General features: G+C 38.8%; 1 protein-coding gene across 1 annotated transcript in view; it reads left to right on the forward strand.

Moving 5' to 3' along the window:
• KIF16B (kinesin family member 16B) overlaps nt 1–17509 on the forward strand; it is a 316846-nt gene that overhangs the window by 278878 nt on the left and 20459 nt on the right. The gene's annotated exons all lie outside the window — the stretch shown is intronic.

Consider the following 17509-nt stretch of genomic DNA (forward strand, 5'->3'; position numbering starts at 1 on the left):
CCCTGCTTCAGCTCTCGCTGGTCAGGCTGCAGCAGCTGACCAGCACCGATTGTCCGGCACTCCCTAGTGAGATGACCCCAGTACCTCAGTTGAAAATGCAGAAATCACCGGTCTTCTCTGTCGCTCGCGCTGGGAGTTGGAGACTGGAGCTGTTCCTATTCGGCCATCTTCCCATTATCCCTCTTCTTATCTCTCTAAAGTGTTTTCATGTTAAAAACATAAACACCATTTTGGCACTCTCAAGTTATAAAAGTTAAGTCTGTTAAAATATTTATTTTTAGAAGTGATGGATAGGAACAGAAATTTCTTACTGTTGTCAGATGTTTTGGAGATTAGTTTTTTTACCTTGGAGCAAGGAGTATTGGTTGTGTGTCTGGTGGTGGGTGGTGATAGTGTAGGGGCTGGAAATTGTAACATTTAACATATTGCACCGCATATAGGCAGAAGTAAGAATGTGATGATGGTAAGTTAGTAGGTAGAGGAGTATAAATTGAGTCATAAGTGCTAATCTCATTGCCAACCTTCTATCTTCTCCACTGATACCTAGCCAATTTTGGTTTGTAGCTGGAGCCAGTTTTTTCAGAATCTAGCTAATGATTGCTTTACATCTCATGCTTAAAAGCTCCCAGCACTTTTGTTCAAAAAGAACTATAGAATCTTAGAAGATTTGTAACATGGGTAGATCGCCCTATGCTGCCATCCTGGCCCAGCTCAACCAGTTCAGTGTAACTGTGCATGTTGTGGGCAGTCAGAGGCGTGTGCTAACAACACTCCTCGTATGTGACATGCTTCCCAGGCTCCAGAATTCCTTTCGGTAGCCCTGACAACTGCCTGGGAGACATGTGTTGGCAGTACAGCAGTGGAGGTAACAGGAAAAGAATGTACCTAGTCTCTGATGTGTTAGTTTGAGCAAAAGGTGCTTCTTAATGTATTTTCAGTGAGATAGCGTAACTTAGGTTGAGCCATTAGAAACTGCCATTGTGTTGTAGACCAGAAATGGTGGAGTATCAGCAATTTCATATGCTTCACATAGTGCCGGCTTTCCCACATTTGCCTGCTGTTTATGAAGGCCAAGCATGAGTGGAAAGTGCTTATGATATCCTGTCACATGTTCCTCACAACCAGCTTGTGAGGTGAGTTCTACCATTATCTTCATCTTACAGGGGAAGACCTATGTCTTGGGGAGGAGAAAGAGGGTCACTAAAGGTAGTAAGTGGCAAAGCCACAGTTCATACTCAGTTGTCTTTTAGAACAAACCCCTTCTTTTAATCAACTAACTCTTAAGTTTGGAATGGAGTTGGTTCTTCCTGTAAAGAAATGCCTTTGCTGTTGAAAAAAGTCACCTTCCAGTGTTATCACTACAGTGTTAACTAAGAGCCACTGTCTAATTATTTATTCTTAAATACCATTCCAGTTATTCAGCAATTATTGAGCACCTACTGTGGGCCAAGTAGTGTTCTAGAACTGAAGAAACTAGTTAATAACACAGACCCCTTTCCTCATCTCTTAAGTAACCATGGCAGTAAGGATGGCTTTTATTTATAATCCTATTTTCTTTGTTCAAGGAAAGATGTTTATTGTGATTGCTGATTTCAAATATTCACTTTGTGAGTAATAAAAGGTTCTGAATCTCAGTTGCTTACAGCTTTGTTTATTTATGAGATGTCACATTGTTCTTGTGCGGATTTAAGAGTATGTCAAATTCACCAAAGTATAAAAAAGGACATTTTATGTGAATTACTGAAGAATATAAACTTAGAATATCTTTAAAGACATTTTTATGGCTTTAAATATTGTGCATATTATATAAAATATATATATATATAATAAATATACACATAGCCATAGTATAGAAATATGTATATCCAAATGGATATCAAATTGAGTTCTAATAAATGTGGTATGTAGTATTTCTTAACCATGGGCCTGAAACATCTCAAGCTGAACCATATGTTTCTAGAATATTCTGTTTCTCAAACTGCCAGAGATGAAGGACCAGTTATTTAATTCCATCACTTATCAGTACTTGTGCACAATGAATGGCAATTAATTACAAGAAAACAATAAATAAAAAGGACACACAAAATAGAAGTACAATTCTTTTCTTTAATATATATAGATTCAGCAGACATAAAATTAGTTAAATTGAAGTAAAAGTGTCTGAAACATGGGTCACACTTTGAATAGCACTGCTTTGGAACATTCGTGAAACCTCACCTCTACTTCTCTAAGACTCCTGTCACTTTTTACATGTATCAAAAGCTATGTTTATGTCTCACATCTTCCCTGCTGTGCTCTTCAGTACTTGAAGTCGGCAGAATTGATGTCTAATTCAATTCCTAATCTCCCATTATACTTCACACATGCTTCACCTTCACTGAATTATCAGAAAATCTTTCCAAATTAGCCCCAAGTTAATGAGTTTTCAGTTTTATTTTTGTTCATTGATGAAAGGTGCATTTTGGGTTTCTAATTTCAGAGAACATTATCTACTTGGAAATAGTTCTGCTAATCATTTTAATCATCTATCATTTCAAAGAGTAACTATAATTAATGAAAAAAATGAAATCCTCTAAAACCACAAAACTTTCCAGAATAGTACAGTCACTTTTGGAAGTAAGAAGCTGAGACACCCTAGGAAATTTTCTTCAAAACTGCCTAGAAAACTGGAGCAGCCAGCAACTGAAATCTACCTCTTCTGTCCCCATTTTCATCTCTTTAGCTTGAGCATCAAGATAGATCAAAAGAAATATGATAGCTAGGAGTGTGGACCTTAGAGCAGATCATCTTAGTTTTGAGCACTGATTCTGCTCCTTTGGAATTATTTAATGTCACTGTTTCAGTTTCCTTCTCTGAACAATGAGGATAATAATAACCCTGTCCTAGAGCTGTACTGAGAATTAAATGTGATTGCATATGCAATACAGAATCTGGTACAAAGAAAAACACTCAAAAATGTTAGTTGATCCCATGATGATAGTGATGATTGTGGTGGTGGTGATAGTGATAATGATGACAAGGAAAATGATGGAGCCTTATGGTACATTTCAGAGCTGTTTTAAGAGCCAAGGGAAGGCAAAAGAACACCACTCCCCAGCAATCATGAAATGTAACAATAGTAGTATCTCAGTTTATTACATTTACTTGCAAAATCAATAGAGACACTAAAATCGTGTCACTATTCTTATTCATGATGATTCCTGGAAGATACCGGAACTCTGGCTGTAATACCAGCCTGTCTTTCAACCTGTAAGATTGTAATCTGAAAAATAGAAATGACTTTCTGAAAGATTTAATCATGGTGGAGCTGTTGTCCAAAATGATAAAGATTAGTGGCATAGGATCATTATGAAAGGAGCACAGTTCCTCCAGATTGACACAGTGGTTATTTACAGCTGCTTAGTTCTCTTGGCATGTCTACCAGGTCATTGACTGCAAGACTGCCCACTCGGAAGTCCCCAGCTGACTTGGTGTATGCCCTGGACTTCTGCCTGTGAAAGAAATAGACAAGTATCAATCAGTTTCAGCCAAAAAATCCCAGGAATACATCTATTTTTAAAGCAATGTTAGATTTATTGATTTACCACAACAAGGAAAAACCATGTGAACCGCAGGAACCATGCAAGCTTTTCAGTAAGAAGGTATTAAAAGGAAGTTATTAAGAATTTGGATTTGTAATAGATAATTTGGGGAAGAATGCAGGAAAACAGGGCTTTGTTCTGGATTGGATGCTGGGGGCAATTCTCTGATTGAGTGTATTAATAATGCTTATCTAGAAAGCAAGAAGAACAGAATGAGGTTTAAAACATGATTGAGGCCGGGCGGGGTTGCTCACACCTGTAATCCCAGCACTTTGGGAGGCCGAGACGTGCGGATCACAAGGTCAGGAGATCGAGACCATCCTGGCTAACACAGTGAAACCCTATCTCTACTAAAAATACAAAAAAATTAGCTGGGTGTGGTGGTGGGTGCCTGTAGTCTCAGCTGCTCGGGAGGCTGAGGCAGGAGAATGGCATGAACCCGGGAGGCGGAACCTGCAGTGAGCCAAGATCGTGCCACTGCACTCCAGCCTGGGTGATAGAGCAAGACTCTGTCTCAATAAAAAAAAAAAAAAAAAACATGATTGATAAGCCAAGATATGGAATCAACCCAAGCATCCATTAGTGGGTGAATGGATAAAGAAAATATGGTATATATACACAATGGAATGTTATTCAGCCTTAAAAAGAATTTGCAGCAATATGAATGGAACTGGAAGTCATTATGTTAAGTTGTTAAGTGCAATAAGCCAGGAACAGAAAGACAAATACTGCATGTTCTCAATCATATGTGGGAGCAAAAAAAGTAGATCTCATGGGGATAGAGAGTAGAATGGTGGTTACCAGAGGCTGAGAAGGGGATGAAGGTGGGTGAAGAGAAGTTGGTTAATGGGTACAAAAATACAATTAGAAGGAATAAGTTCTAGTATTTGATAATACAGTGTGACTATTATAGTTAATTATAACTTGTTGTGTATTTCAAAATAACTGGAAGATATGAATTGTAATGTTCTTAACACAAAGTAAAGAAAAATGAGGTGATGGATATTCCAGTTACCCTGAAATTACACATTTTATACAGATATCAACATCTCATACAGCCCAAAAATATGTGCAACTATAGCATATCAATAAAAAGTATGAATGATAGAAAGCACTGTATTAGCCCAGAAAAGGAAATATTTGATTATATTTGATCACAGTGTTCATGTTTTTGTCTTTGATCTGACACTATTATGGAGTGGTCTTTTTTTTTATTTTCATTTTTTGGGCTTGATCCTTCATGGTCACAGAGTAGCCTTGTCTGGCGCTGATATTCTTTGAAATTGTTTGTGGTCCACGGGAGAACACTACAGCTTAGCTGTGAGAATGCCAGGCCAGTTCCTAACTGCTTTTCTTTTATTTTTCTCTCAGTAAAGGGATGCCCAGAGTTTATAGGCATTGTCCTGTCTAATGGGAGACGTAAAGTAAATGAAGAACTGTTTCCAAAATAAAGTCTCAGTAGTTCAAATGACTTATCTGCCAAATACAAGTATTAGTAATGGCTGTCAGTACTGATACATCACCACCACCAGCACTCCACGGCCCGGAGTCACCTTTCTGGCTTATGGTGCCTGCAACACACAGCCTAGTTTTTCCTGACTAAAAACACTTTCTCATTCCACTTTAGTTTTATTTTACTCTCAAACCTTGAATTTTCAATAATAGAATTATTTGGTTTACACATTTTATAGATTGAGCCTTTTTGGTTTCAAAGTAAATATCAAGAAGTAAAAATCCTAGGATTTCTGAGTTTCCTCAGTCATTTACCTATTGGAAAGATATTAGGCAGTTCTACATTTAATGTTCTTTTCATCTATTCTCTGCTGATCTTACAGCACATATAATAATAGAACCATTATCAAACATAGAGATTAAATAAATACCTCATAGGAAGAACCGTTTTCTTCCTCATTTAGGTTTTTATTTTTTCTTCTGGTTATCTAGTTATTTACATTAGCAGGAGCTGTTTTCTGTTATTAGTCCATTACCACTATCATCAATAGCAAAGCATTTTTGAAAGGTGTTATGTTTAGTGGCTGTTGGAGTATTCAAGGAAATTGAATTGGAGTGTGGAGGCTTTTCCATGTTGGTGGCTCTTGGAGTCAGAGAAGCTGAAGATGCTGCAATCCTGAGGCTAATTGCCTGTCAAATCATTTTATACAACAGAAATCCTATGTATATGTGTTAGTGCTTTATGAATGCAACAATGAGCGAGAGTCTCCAATTGGAGGGTAAGTGGGAAAAATCTCACTTTGGTTTTCATGAGCAGTCATTGATGTAAGAGGAAAGCAAAATTAAGACAACTCTTTTCGAGAATAATAACAACTTCTAAACTCAGATGGAAGTCTAGGGGAGAAAAGGGAGGACTCACTACAGTGTCATCAAACAGTTGTACTCTGCCATTTGTCTCCTTCTTATTCCCCAAATGACATTCAGTATTGAGATGATGGCTAACCACTCAGGGAGTCAAAACACACTATAAGCAGAAAGTTGTTCTCCATCTTTGGGCTTCCAATTTAAACTCTAAGCTGGAAATCAGGATCTTCATTTCTTTATTGATCGTGTTTTAAGTCGGCCAAAACATCTCAGGGCTTGGAATACTTCCCTCAGCTCAGATGTATTCTCCTCAGAGAGGCCTGCCCTACCCACTGAGTAGAAGCAGTCCTGGCCCTCATACCGTCCACCAGATTCCCCCTGTTATTTCTTGGTCACAGCATTTAGCAGTTGTTGGAAAGTGTTTCGCTGGTTGATTGGTTGGTTTTGTTACAAAGTATTTTATGTTTTATGAGAAGCTAGGTTTGTGAAGACAGGGATTCCAGATGCTTCGTTCACCTGGAATAATATATGCCCCTTAATAGGTCCTCAGTAAATATTTGTTCAGTGTCCAGTTAAAGCTGTGTTGAACAGCAAATAGCAGATATTTGTTCTGACAAAGAAAAAATACAAAAAAAAAAAATTCAAAATGAGAGCATATTTGTAAACATGGGTTTGAGAGATTGCTGTACCAAATTGCAAAATGCCACTGGGCAAGTTATTTAACCCCTCTGAGCATCATTATTCTCAGTGCAAAACAAGGATAAGAAAAACTAATTTTCAGGATTGTTGAGGGGATCAAATGAGAATGGCATGTAAAAAGTACCTAATAGAAAACATAGTCTGTAATAGGTCCTCAGTTGATACACGATAAAGTTAAATACACTATAGAACCATTAGATCTGGTTGTGAATTATTGCTCTGCTACTTAATGACTGAGTAATCTTGAACAAGTTACTTCTCTGTGAATCAGTTTTATTACTCATAAAATGGAAATAATATTACCCATCTTATACAGTTGTGATGATTAATGAAATAATTCATATAAAATATTTGGATAGGTTCCTGATACATAGCAAACACTAGAAATTATTACTGATTTTTTAAGCTATTGCTACTTTGCAGTTGTCTTGTAGTGACTTACAGTATAATTTTACAAGTAAATATTTAAAATCCTAGCTTATGCAATAAGACAAGATAAAATATATACTGATGGAAAGTAATACATAAAACTGTGTTATTCACAGATGACATGATTGTTTATATAGATAATTTGAAAGAACTAACAAAGAAAAAAAGTCCTGGAATTGATACATGATTATAGCAAGGTTGTAGAATACAAGGTTAATATGTAAACGTCAATAGCTATTCTATATACCAGCAACAAACAAATGGAATTAGAAATTAATAACACAATGCCATTTACTTTAGCATCCCCCAAAACTAAATACTTGTGTATAAATCTAACAAAATATGTGCAAGCTCTATGTGAATAAAACTGCAAAATTCTGATGAAAGAAACCAAAGACAAACTAATGAAGAGGTATGTTCATGGGTAGGAAGACTCAACACTGTTAAGATGTCAGTTCTTTGCAAGTTGGTCTATAGATTCAACTCACTCCCAATCAAATTCGAAAGACTGACACTACCAAACTCCAATACTTAATATAAAGCTGCAGTAATCAAGACAGTGTTGTACTGGTGAAAGAATAGACAAATAGATAATGGAACAGGACAGAGAGTCCAGAAATAGGTATAATTCATTATCTTTTGCAAAGGAGTAAAGGCAATAAAATGAAGCAAAGATAGTCGTTTCAACAAATAGTCTTTTCAATAAATGGAACAATTGGATATCCACATGCAAAAAAGCCAATCTAGACACAGATCTTATGCCATTCACAAAAACTAAACTGGATTATAGGCCTAGAAGTAAAACACAAAACTGTAAAATTCCTAGGAGATGACATAGGAGAAAACCTAGATGACTTTGGGTGTGGAAATAATATTTTAGATACAACTCCAATGATGTGATTCATAAAATAAATAAGATAGACTTCACTAAAGCTTAAAACTTCTGCTCTGCAGAAGACACTGTCAGGAGGATGAGAAGGGAATCTACAGACGGAGAAAAAATATTTGTAAAAGGCATGTCTGATAAAGGGGTGTAATTCCAAGTATACAAAGAACTCTTAAAACTCAACAATAAGAACATAAACAACCTCATTAAAAATAGGCAAAAGAGGCCGAGCATGGTGGCTGACCCCTGTAATCCCAACACTTTGAGAGGCCGAGACGGGCAGATCACATGAGGTCAGGAGTTTGAGACCAGTCTGGCCAACATGGTGAAACCCCGTTTCTACTAAAAATACAAAAATTAGCTGGCTATGGTGGTACATGCCTGTAATCCCAGCTACTCAGGAGGCTGAGGCAGGAGAATCACTTGAACCCAGGAGGTCGCAGTGAGCCAAGATAGCACCATTGCACTCCAGCCTGGGTGACAGAGCGAGACTCTGTCTCAAAAAAAAAAAAAAGAAAGAAAAAAATGGGCAAAAGACTTGAATAGACATCTCACCAAAGAAGATATACACATGTCAAATAAGCATATGAAAAGAGGCTCAGTAACATATGTCATTAGGAAATTGGAAATGAAAACAAGATACCACCATACACCTAATAGAATGGCCAAAAGCTGGAACATAAACAGTATCAAATGCTGGTGAGGATGTGCAGTAAGAACTGTCATTCATTGCTGGTGAGAATGAAAAATAGTATAGCCACTTTGCAAGGTTTTGGCGATTTCTTACAAGATTAAACATACTCTTAGTGTATGATCCAGCCCTCTCACTCCTTGGCATTGACCCAAAGAAGTTGAAAACATGCCCTCTCGAAAATCTGAACATAAATATTTATAGTAGTGTTAATCATCATTGCCAAAGTGTAGATGTAACTTAGATATCCTTTAGTAGGTAAATGGATAAATAAACTGTGGTACATCCAAACAATAGAATGTTATGTAGCACTAAAAAGAAACAAGCTTTCAAGCCATGAGGAGATTTTGGCAGAACATTGAATGCATATCACTAAGTAGAAGAAGACAATTTGAAAAGATTATATGGTGTGTGATTCTAACTATATGGCATTTTGGAAAAGGCACAACTAATAAGACAATAAAAGGATCAGTGGTTGCCAGGGATTTGAGGGAGGGGAGAGATGAATAGGCAGAGAATAAAGGATTTTTAAGGCAGTAAAACTACTCTGTATGATATATCATGGTAAATGCATGTCATCATACATTTTTCAAACCCCATAGAAAGTATAACAAGAGTGAACCCTAATGTAAGTTGCGGACTTTGGGTGATAATGATACCTCAGTGTAGATTCATCAATCCTAACAAATATGCCACTTTGTTGTGGGATTTTGACAGTGGGGGAGGCTGTGCATATTTGGGGGGTCAAGTGTTCTATGGGAAATTTGTATACTACACTCAATGTTTCTAACAACCTCTAAAACTAAGAAGTAAAATCTATTTTTTTAAAGGTACATGTTTAAAAATAAATCATCATGTGGTAATTACGTATTTATAATCGTCCTTTCCTCCTTTTCTCTCTTAATTGCTCTTTCACTTCTATCCTTCCTCCAACCTCTTATTTTGTCCTTATTGCTTTGCTTAAAAAAATAAAATAAAAAAGAAAGAAAAGAAGAAGAAGGAAGAGAAGAACAGTGGCTGGGTGGATGGACAGATGGGTAGATTTGACACTATTAATCATTTTTTTCTTGAGAGTATAATGTTAAACTGTTACTAAGAGGAATGTATCTTCCAAACAATTATGTTTTTCATATGTATTTTCCACTGCTTGGCGTATGGTAATTTATATTTTATTAGAAGTGGCTCACTCATTACTCTAAAATATGAGATTTACTGTTGTATGTTTTATCAAGCACCATATTTACTCACTTGTTCTTCCCAAACTCAAGTCCAATGTCTGTCTACGTGAATCAATCATTGCCTTCCCAAGTCTGCAAATTAGACCTAGTGGGATTCCCTTTCACGTTAAAACATTTGAACCCAGAAACCAAGAAGGAAATATGTTGTAATCACATGTAGTCATTAAATAGGTGAGAGGCTTCGTGGAACACTGATGTAATTGGACAAACAGCTGTAAAGATCCTTTTCCCCTATAATTTTCATATACTATTGCAAACACTTTTTCACACTGGTGTTTGGTTGAGGGTCTTTATGTTCTTCTATCTTGTAGTATCACTTATGATATTCTAAGTGACCTATTACTAGATTTAACTGTTAGTATAAATTGTAAAAGCTTTTTCTTCAAGGTTCACTTAAGAAATCTAATAAAGGCTGTTCCTGCCTCCACCTCTTAACTTTCTACAGTACTGAAAGTAAATTCTTCTTAGTTCTGTCAGACAGAAAAGTTGACATAATTTTCTGTTAAGTTAGTGTGCAGAGCCAGAAGTACTTGAGGACATTAATTTAACATCAAAATGTGGTTAGAATTTTTCATGGAAATGAGAATGTCTTCATTTAAGGACATAGCCAAAGTTCTCTTTGGTACAGGGTGACCTTCTGTGGCAATTCTTTGCAACCCTTTCTGGTTCAAAAGAGCAAATTGCCTTTACCTAAGAGTGTTGGATGTGTTAATATCAGGTGTTAAATGAGTTCTTAGAATCAAAGAATCCAGCTCTGTTATATTAACCAATTTCTACCATGCAAAGGGTAATACAACCATCTCAAACTTTCCAAGCCTCATTGGATTAAAGCGAATCTCAGATACTGTGATGTAGAAACTAATGCCCTATATTTTCTCTTTTTTCACTTTATGACGATATATAGAACACCAGAACGAATAATGTAATGAACCCCAATGTACTCTCTTCATCACCCCACTTCAACATATAATCAGCATGGGACCAGTCTTATTTATATGCACACACACACACACACACACACTCTCACACACACGCACATACACATGCACACACACAAGATTATTTTAAAGCAAATATCAGGCATCATATTATTTCATCTATAAATATTTTAAACTATGTCTCTTAAGGAAGCAAGACTTTAATTTTTAAATGTAACCACAATACTATCATCAAACACATACACAGACACACACACTCCAAATTAATCTCTCAGTATAAACAAATATTCAGTGTTGAAGCCATATCAATTTTCTCATGTCTTACAATATATATGTTTCAATCATGACCAACATATTTACACATAGCATTGGTTGATACATCTTTCTGGTTTCTCACTATCTATAGGTTTCTCTCTCTCTCTCTCTTTCTCTTTTTTTTTTTTTTTTTTTATTACTCACCATTTCTTTGTTGAGGACAGCATTTCATTTACCTGTTGAATTCCTCATGTTCTGGGTTTCACTGAGTGCAACCCTGTGGCATCGTTTACCATGCTCCTCTAATCTTCCATCTTCTGAAAACCAGAGGCTTGATTAAGTTCAGGTTTCATTTTTTTTTTTTTTGGCAAGAACACTTTATCGGTGGGACTGTACTTCTAATTGCATTTTACAGGAAGCACTTGATGTCTGATGGTCTCTCTTTTAGGGTCTTTGCTGTCTTTATCAAAGCCATTCAGTGACTATGACAGTCACCATTCATGCTCAGGACTGCTTCCCATGCCTGCACTGAGCCTGATGTAGGGGATATCACCACTGATCCCACAGAAATACAAACTACCATCAGAGAATACTATAAACACCTCGACTAGAAAATCTAGAAGAAATGGATAAATTCCTGGACACATACACCCTCCCAAGTCTAAGCCAGGAAGAGGTTGAATCCCTGAATAAACCAATAACAAGTTCTGCATGCAATCAGTCATATAGCTTTTATCTTCAAGGAGCTCACAATTCTAATGAGGCAGAGACACATCATTACAGGAGACTGTCGTAACTGCAGGGATAGTCATGGACTTCTTTCGTTAAGGTCAGAGGACATGAGTCCCAAAGCAGTGGTTCTCAAATCTATCTGGCCTAATTTTTGAAATTATCTTGAGCAGCTTTTTGAAAAATACAGATTCTCCAGCCTTGTTTCAGTATATTCTGATTCACCAGGACTAGGGTGGGACTCAGGAATCTGGATATCTACTGTGGAAAGGTGAGATTGGTGGTTGAGGGTAGACAGGGAAGGAAAAGCCAGATTCCACAAGCCATCTCCATGACTTTGGACCTGATCCAGAGGACCAGGAGCCAATGGAATGTTGTCAGCAGCAAAGTGGAGAAATGAGGCTTTATCACTGTGGAGAGAATGGTGGGAGCAGGGGAGCCTGGGGACAGGAAGAGCAGTGACTAGGGTGTTCCCATCTTATAAGGGGACATGATTGTGTCCTAAACTAGGTGCACTGGCAGCTGGGATGAGAAAAACTGGTAGATTAGAGACATACACGTGAGATAGAATCAGTATGGCTTGTCCTTCAACTGAATGAGACCTGGGGGGCAGTGATAAAATCGATATGAACACCCAAAACCCTGGACATTAATCTTTTTCTTTTTTCTTTTTTCTTTTTTTTTTTTTTTTGAGACGAGTCTCGCTCTGTCACCCAGGCTGTAGTGCAGTGGTGTGATCTCAGCTCACTGCAAGCTCCGCCTCCCGGGTTCACGCCATTCTCCTGCCTCAGCCTCCCAAGTAGCTGGGACTACAGGCACCCGCCACCACACCTGGCTAATTTTTTGTATTTTTAGTAGAGATGGGGTTTCACTGTGTTAGCTGGGATGGTCTCAATCTCCTGACCTCGTGATCCCCCGCCTCAGCCACCCAAAGTGCTGGGATTACAGACGTGACCCACCACACTCAGCCTGGACATATAATCTTAACTAGACGGTGAAATATAATGTTAAATATATTTGTGAATTTTACATTTCCACACATAACCCATGGTATTGAAGTAGTGCTTTTTTACCACTTCATAAATTGTGGCTTGGAAACTCTGTTAGAGTTCTCCTGAGAAACAGAACCAATAAGCAATGAGGGAGAGAGAACTGATTCATGTGATCATGTGATTTTGGAGGCTGAGAAGTTCAAGATCTGCATTTGGCAAGCCAGAGGCCCAGGAGAGCCGATGGTGTAGTTTCGATCTGAGTGTGAAGGCCCAAGAACCAGGAGAGATGACGGTGTAAGTTCCAGTCTGAAAGCCAGCAGGCTCAAGACCCAGGAAGAGCTGATGGTTCAGTCTGAGTCCAAAGGTAGGAAAAGACTGAAGTTCCAGCTTAAGGCAGTAAGACAGGATTAATTCCCTCTTACTCTCTGGAGTTTGTTCTATTCAGGCCTTCACCTGATTGGATGAGGCCTCCCCTCACATTAGGAGAGCAGTCTGCTTTACCCATTCTACTGATTCAAACATTAATCTCATCCAAAAACACCCTCATAAACACATCCCAAATAATGTTGACCAAATATCTAGTGACACCATGGCCCAGCCAATCTAACACGTAAAATTGACCATCACGGAAGCCATTTTTTATTCATCCCAGATATGGCTGCAGGGGTAATTTTTCCATTTGTTGGGCTTTAGATATTCTAATATCAATCCCAGTTACAGTCCCACCTCATGCGCAGCCCCATCGTTAGATTGGTAACATCTGTCACCTCCCCAGCTCCCACGCTCGTTTACAAGGTGTTTGAGGCTTGGCAAATACACAACAGGGATTCTCCCACTCTTTCCTATCTATGGAAATAGCATCAGAAGAAGGTAGCACAGAATGGCTCAAGATGGCAGACTTAGAGCTGTGTATGTGCTGTTTATTTGGAGTTCAGTGTAGAACATTTTTCATTTCTTGGGTTAATTTTAAAAGCAAAATGAAAAGAAGCCTGAACATCGCAGTGCTAAACAGCTGGAGGGTTGTTTCTCCTCTCCACCTAGATAAAGCAAGGCATCACTCTTTGTTTTCTTTTATTAAATGTCTCATCGCCTCTGAAGCAGAAGTAGATATCACAAGTGGCATAGACAAAAGGAGCATCCTGCATAAACTCACTCCTCTGTTGCCTATACCTGAAGGTGGCTCGCCTGCCTTGTTGGAAGACAGATGACAGATGTTAGCTTCCAGTTGCTATTGACCTCACTGTTTACTTTGCTTAATTAAATACCCTTTTAATATTTTCTCATTTTGCTGCCCTTTACAGTTCACATAGATGCTGTGGCACAACAGGGGTGAGAAGGAAAGGTCTTTGAAACTGAAGCTCTTAATTAGCTCCTGGGCCCCTGGGAGATAGAAATACAGCTAAAAATAGGGGAAAGAATAGCCATACTCAAGATGCTGTGACTGGTGGTAGAAGAAGCATTGACTACCTTCCAGTGACGCCTGAGTTATGAAAATGGTTTTGAAATTTGTGACCATTTTGAGTCATATATACCATAGTAGCATTACTTGCCACTGGTGGTGTATTGATTATTCAGCTGTAGCTGCTTATTTCTGCCAGAACCTGCTATTTCTCCTCTTCTTCAGTACACTCCTCGTCCTGTGTGTAAATAAATGGATGGCCCATGAGTAAGGTTCATAGTCCCTTCCTGCCACGATCAGGTGACCAGATTGTCATCTAGAGTCCCCTAATTGAATTGTTTTCAATACAGCCAATATCTGGCTAATGTTTCTTGGGAGAAGAGACATACAGTGATATATTATTAATTATGAAATAAGACAAAACATAGTATAATAAGATCATTATATAAATATATAAAGTATCAGTAGATTATATGTAATTGCAGGTATAATTTTAAATAGTCATGTAGTTATATTAATAGCTGTATAGATTATAGATGTGTATAGAGGTATCAATTATAGATACAATTCAATATTGTATGTAATATTTAGATATATCTAGATAGAATTGTTATGCAGTAGCATGCAATATTAATTCACTGTTGTAAAAACATAAAATAAGTTCCTGGAAGGATTGCAGCATAGCCCAGAACTCCACAGACCTCAGGCCAGCAGCCACCGTGGCCTGCTGCCCGTGGAGACACCACAATCTGGCCCGGGGGAAACGCACTATGACCCTGGGCAAGTTAAGAGCTTATGGGCTGCTCTTTATCTTCTCTAGATGCTTTGGAATCTTTTTGATAATGGATTCACTTATGTCCAGCGTATTAATCATGTTTACCTGCGTTCTTACCTCCCAAGGCTGCAGTTAAACTTGCATTTTAATTTCCTAAAACTGCTCGTTTATCCTTTGAAAAATAATGAGTAAGCTTGCTGTGAATCAGAAAGTCCTCATCAGAAAATTGGATGCTAAAGACAAAGTGGTAACAACCAAAGCAGCTGAGGCCAGGAGCAAAAGATGGCTCCCTGCATTGCCCTAGCTCAGGAGGGTGGCTAGCATGCACCACTGCGTAAAGGGCGCCCCTTTATGGCTAAAGCCAGAGTCCCCCTTACCATCAACCCGAGTTCCATCCCACAGGCTGACACACACTGTGCTGTTGCCCTACCTGTGACATTGGCCATGGCCATGGTGGGCCTTTCCGGTGTGGGTGGCCACACCCCGCCAGGTCTCTCAGCTTTTCTCCTTCACCCTTCTCTAAAGCCAAGACAGCCCCCGCAGGCCCTGACCCAGGCAGTCCCAAAGGCTGGGAGCAGGTGAGGCCCTGGAGATCATTCTCAAACAAGAGAGGATGCAAGTCTGTGGATAAGTGGGCCTGCCTCCCGTCCTGCACGGGGACGATTCAGAAGCATGAGCTCTGTGTGTCTCAAAGGGTCCTCAGCAGGACTGAGTCACCCACAGTGGTGACCTGCTCAACAACACCCGCTTTGTTGGCTTTTCTCCTTTTCTCTCGCTCGCTTTCCTACCCCCATGCTTCTGCTTCCATCATCACCATCACCCCTGCATACTGCCTCAGGCTCTGCTTTCAGAGGCTGTGAAACTGAGCTGAGTACTGGGAGGTAACTGCTCTCATGGGGGGGGTTGGGCATGTATCTTTTCTGTTTTTCTGTGTGTGTGTGTGTGTGTGTGTGTGTGTATGTGTGTTTACACTTGCTGCTGTTTTGTGTGTATATGCAATTTTTGTGACGTTTCTAAAATCAATGCTCATACAGTTTGATTAGGCTTTTCTGGAAAGCAGTATTCTGTCCCCTATTCATGCCCTCCATTTCCCCTTCCCCAGCAGCAACTCTCTCCTTTTGGTATTTTCTTCCATTTTTATATTTTCTTCCAAACTAAAATTGCATTCCTATATTCCTTCTTCTTTTTAAAAATTTTTAGGAGCTGTTAACATCCCACTGTGCATGATGGCTCCCCAACACGCACCCCCCCGCCAGCCCCTCTCCTCAAATATTCTGGGACACTTGCCCTCCCTGCCTGGTCCTCCCATGCATTGAGTCAGAACTGTGGCGAGCTCAGCTTGTTTGCTTTTTACGATACTCATCTCTAATTCAACTTCAAATTATAGCTCAATTGTATGATTTTCTTCTCGAACATTCAGAGCACCAGATATTTCATAAATATAGCCTCCTTGCAGAAACCTCCCCTGGAAGCCTCTTGCCTGTTCTAGTGAGACTGAGCCACACCACAGCTCCCTTCTGCCCCACAGTTGTCCTTCTCCATCATCCTTGTCTCTCACTTGAATTGTTTTGCCTGCCTCTTATACCCATGTTTTCCCTTTCTTGATTTACTCCCTTACTTTAATGAAACATGTCTCGAGTAGCTTCCTGAGAAAGGATGTACGAGAGGTAAGTTTCTAGAAACATGTCTGAAAATGCCTTCATTTACCCACTCACTGGTTAGATATAAAATGTTAGTTGGAAACCATTTTCATTCAGAATTTCAAAGGGATTTCTCCATTGTCTTCTAACTCCAGTGCTGCTACTAAGCAGTTGAAAGCCATTTTGATTCTTGATCCTTTGTATGTGACCTATCCCTTCCTCCTCCCCTTCCAAAACCCATAGAGCTGCTTTTATAGGGCCTTCTTTCTGTTCTCAATGTTCTGAACCTTTAGAACTCTACTTTGGTAAACAGCTCATCAATTCAGCTGACCACTCCATGGGTTCTATCAATTTCTGCCATATCCTTCATTTCTGGGAAATTGTCTTAATGATTTTGTTTTCTTCAGGGTTTGTTGTTGTTGTTTTTCCTGTTGTTTCTGGAATTCCATTTGTTCAGTGTTGGACCTCCTGGTCTGGTCCTTTCATTTTTCTGTCTCCTGTATTTTCTGTCTCTGTCATTGTCTTGCTTTGTCTTTCTGTCTCTGTCTATCTCTGTCAGCCAAACAACTGATTCCCTTCTGCATATTATTTGAGAAGCACTGCACCATGTGGTCCACCTGATTCTTTCTTCACTTATTTTAACATTGCGTTTGCTGCTTTCGCATCTTTTAGTGCTGTTATCAACCTGAAGTCCTAACTTCTTGCTTCCTGAAATAGTCAATTTTATTTATTTCCATTGATGCCAGTTTAGTTGATCTCCATTCAGTCCCTTTGTTGCAACAGCCTAAAAGACATGTTTAAAATTCTTCTTGCACATCCATGTATTTTAAGAATCACTGTCTGTCTCATGCCCACTAAGTTCTCTGCTCATTGTTTATATCAACATTCAGGAATCGTCCTTCCTCTTTCATGAAGCCTTGCTTTTTTTGCATTAGGCTTTC

Source organism: Rhinopithecus bieti, unplaced genomic scaffold, assembly GCF_001698545.2.
Source record: "Rhinopithecus bieti isolate Rb0 unplaced genomic scaffold, ASM169854v2 scaffold_25396, whole genome shotgun sequence".
NCBI lineage: Eukaryota > Metazoa > Chordata > Mammalia > Primates > Cercopithecidae > Rhinopithecus > Rhinopithecus bieti.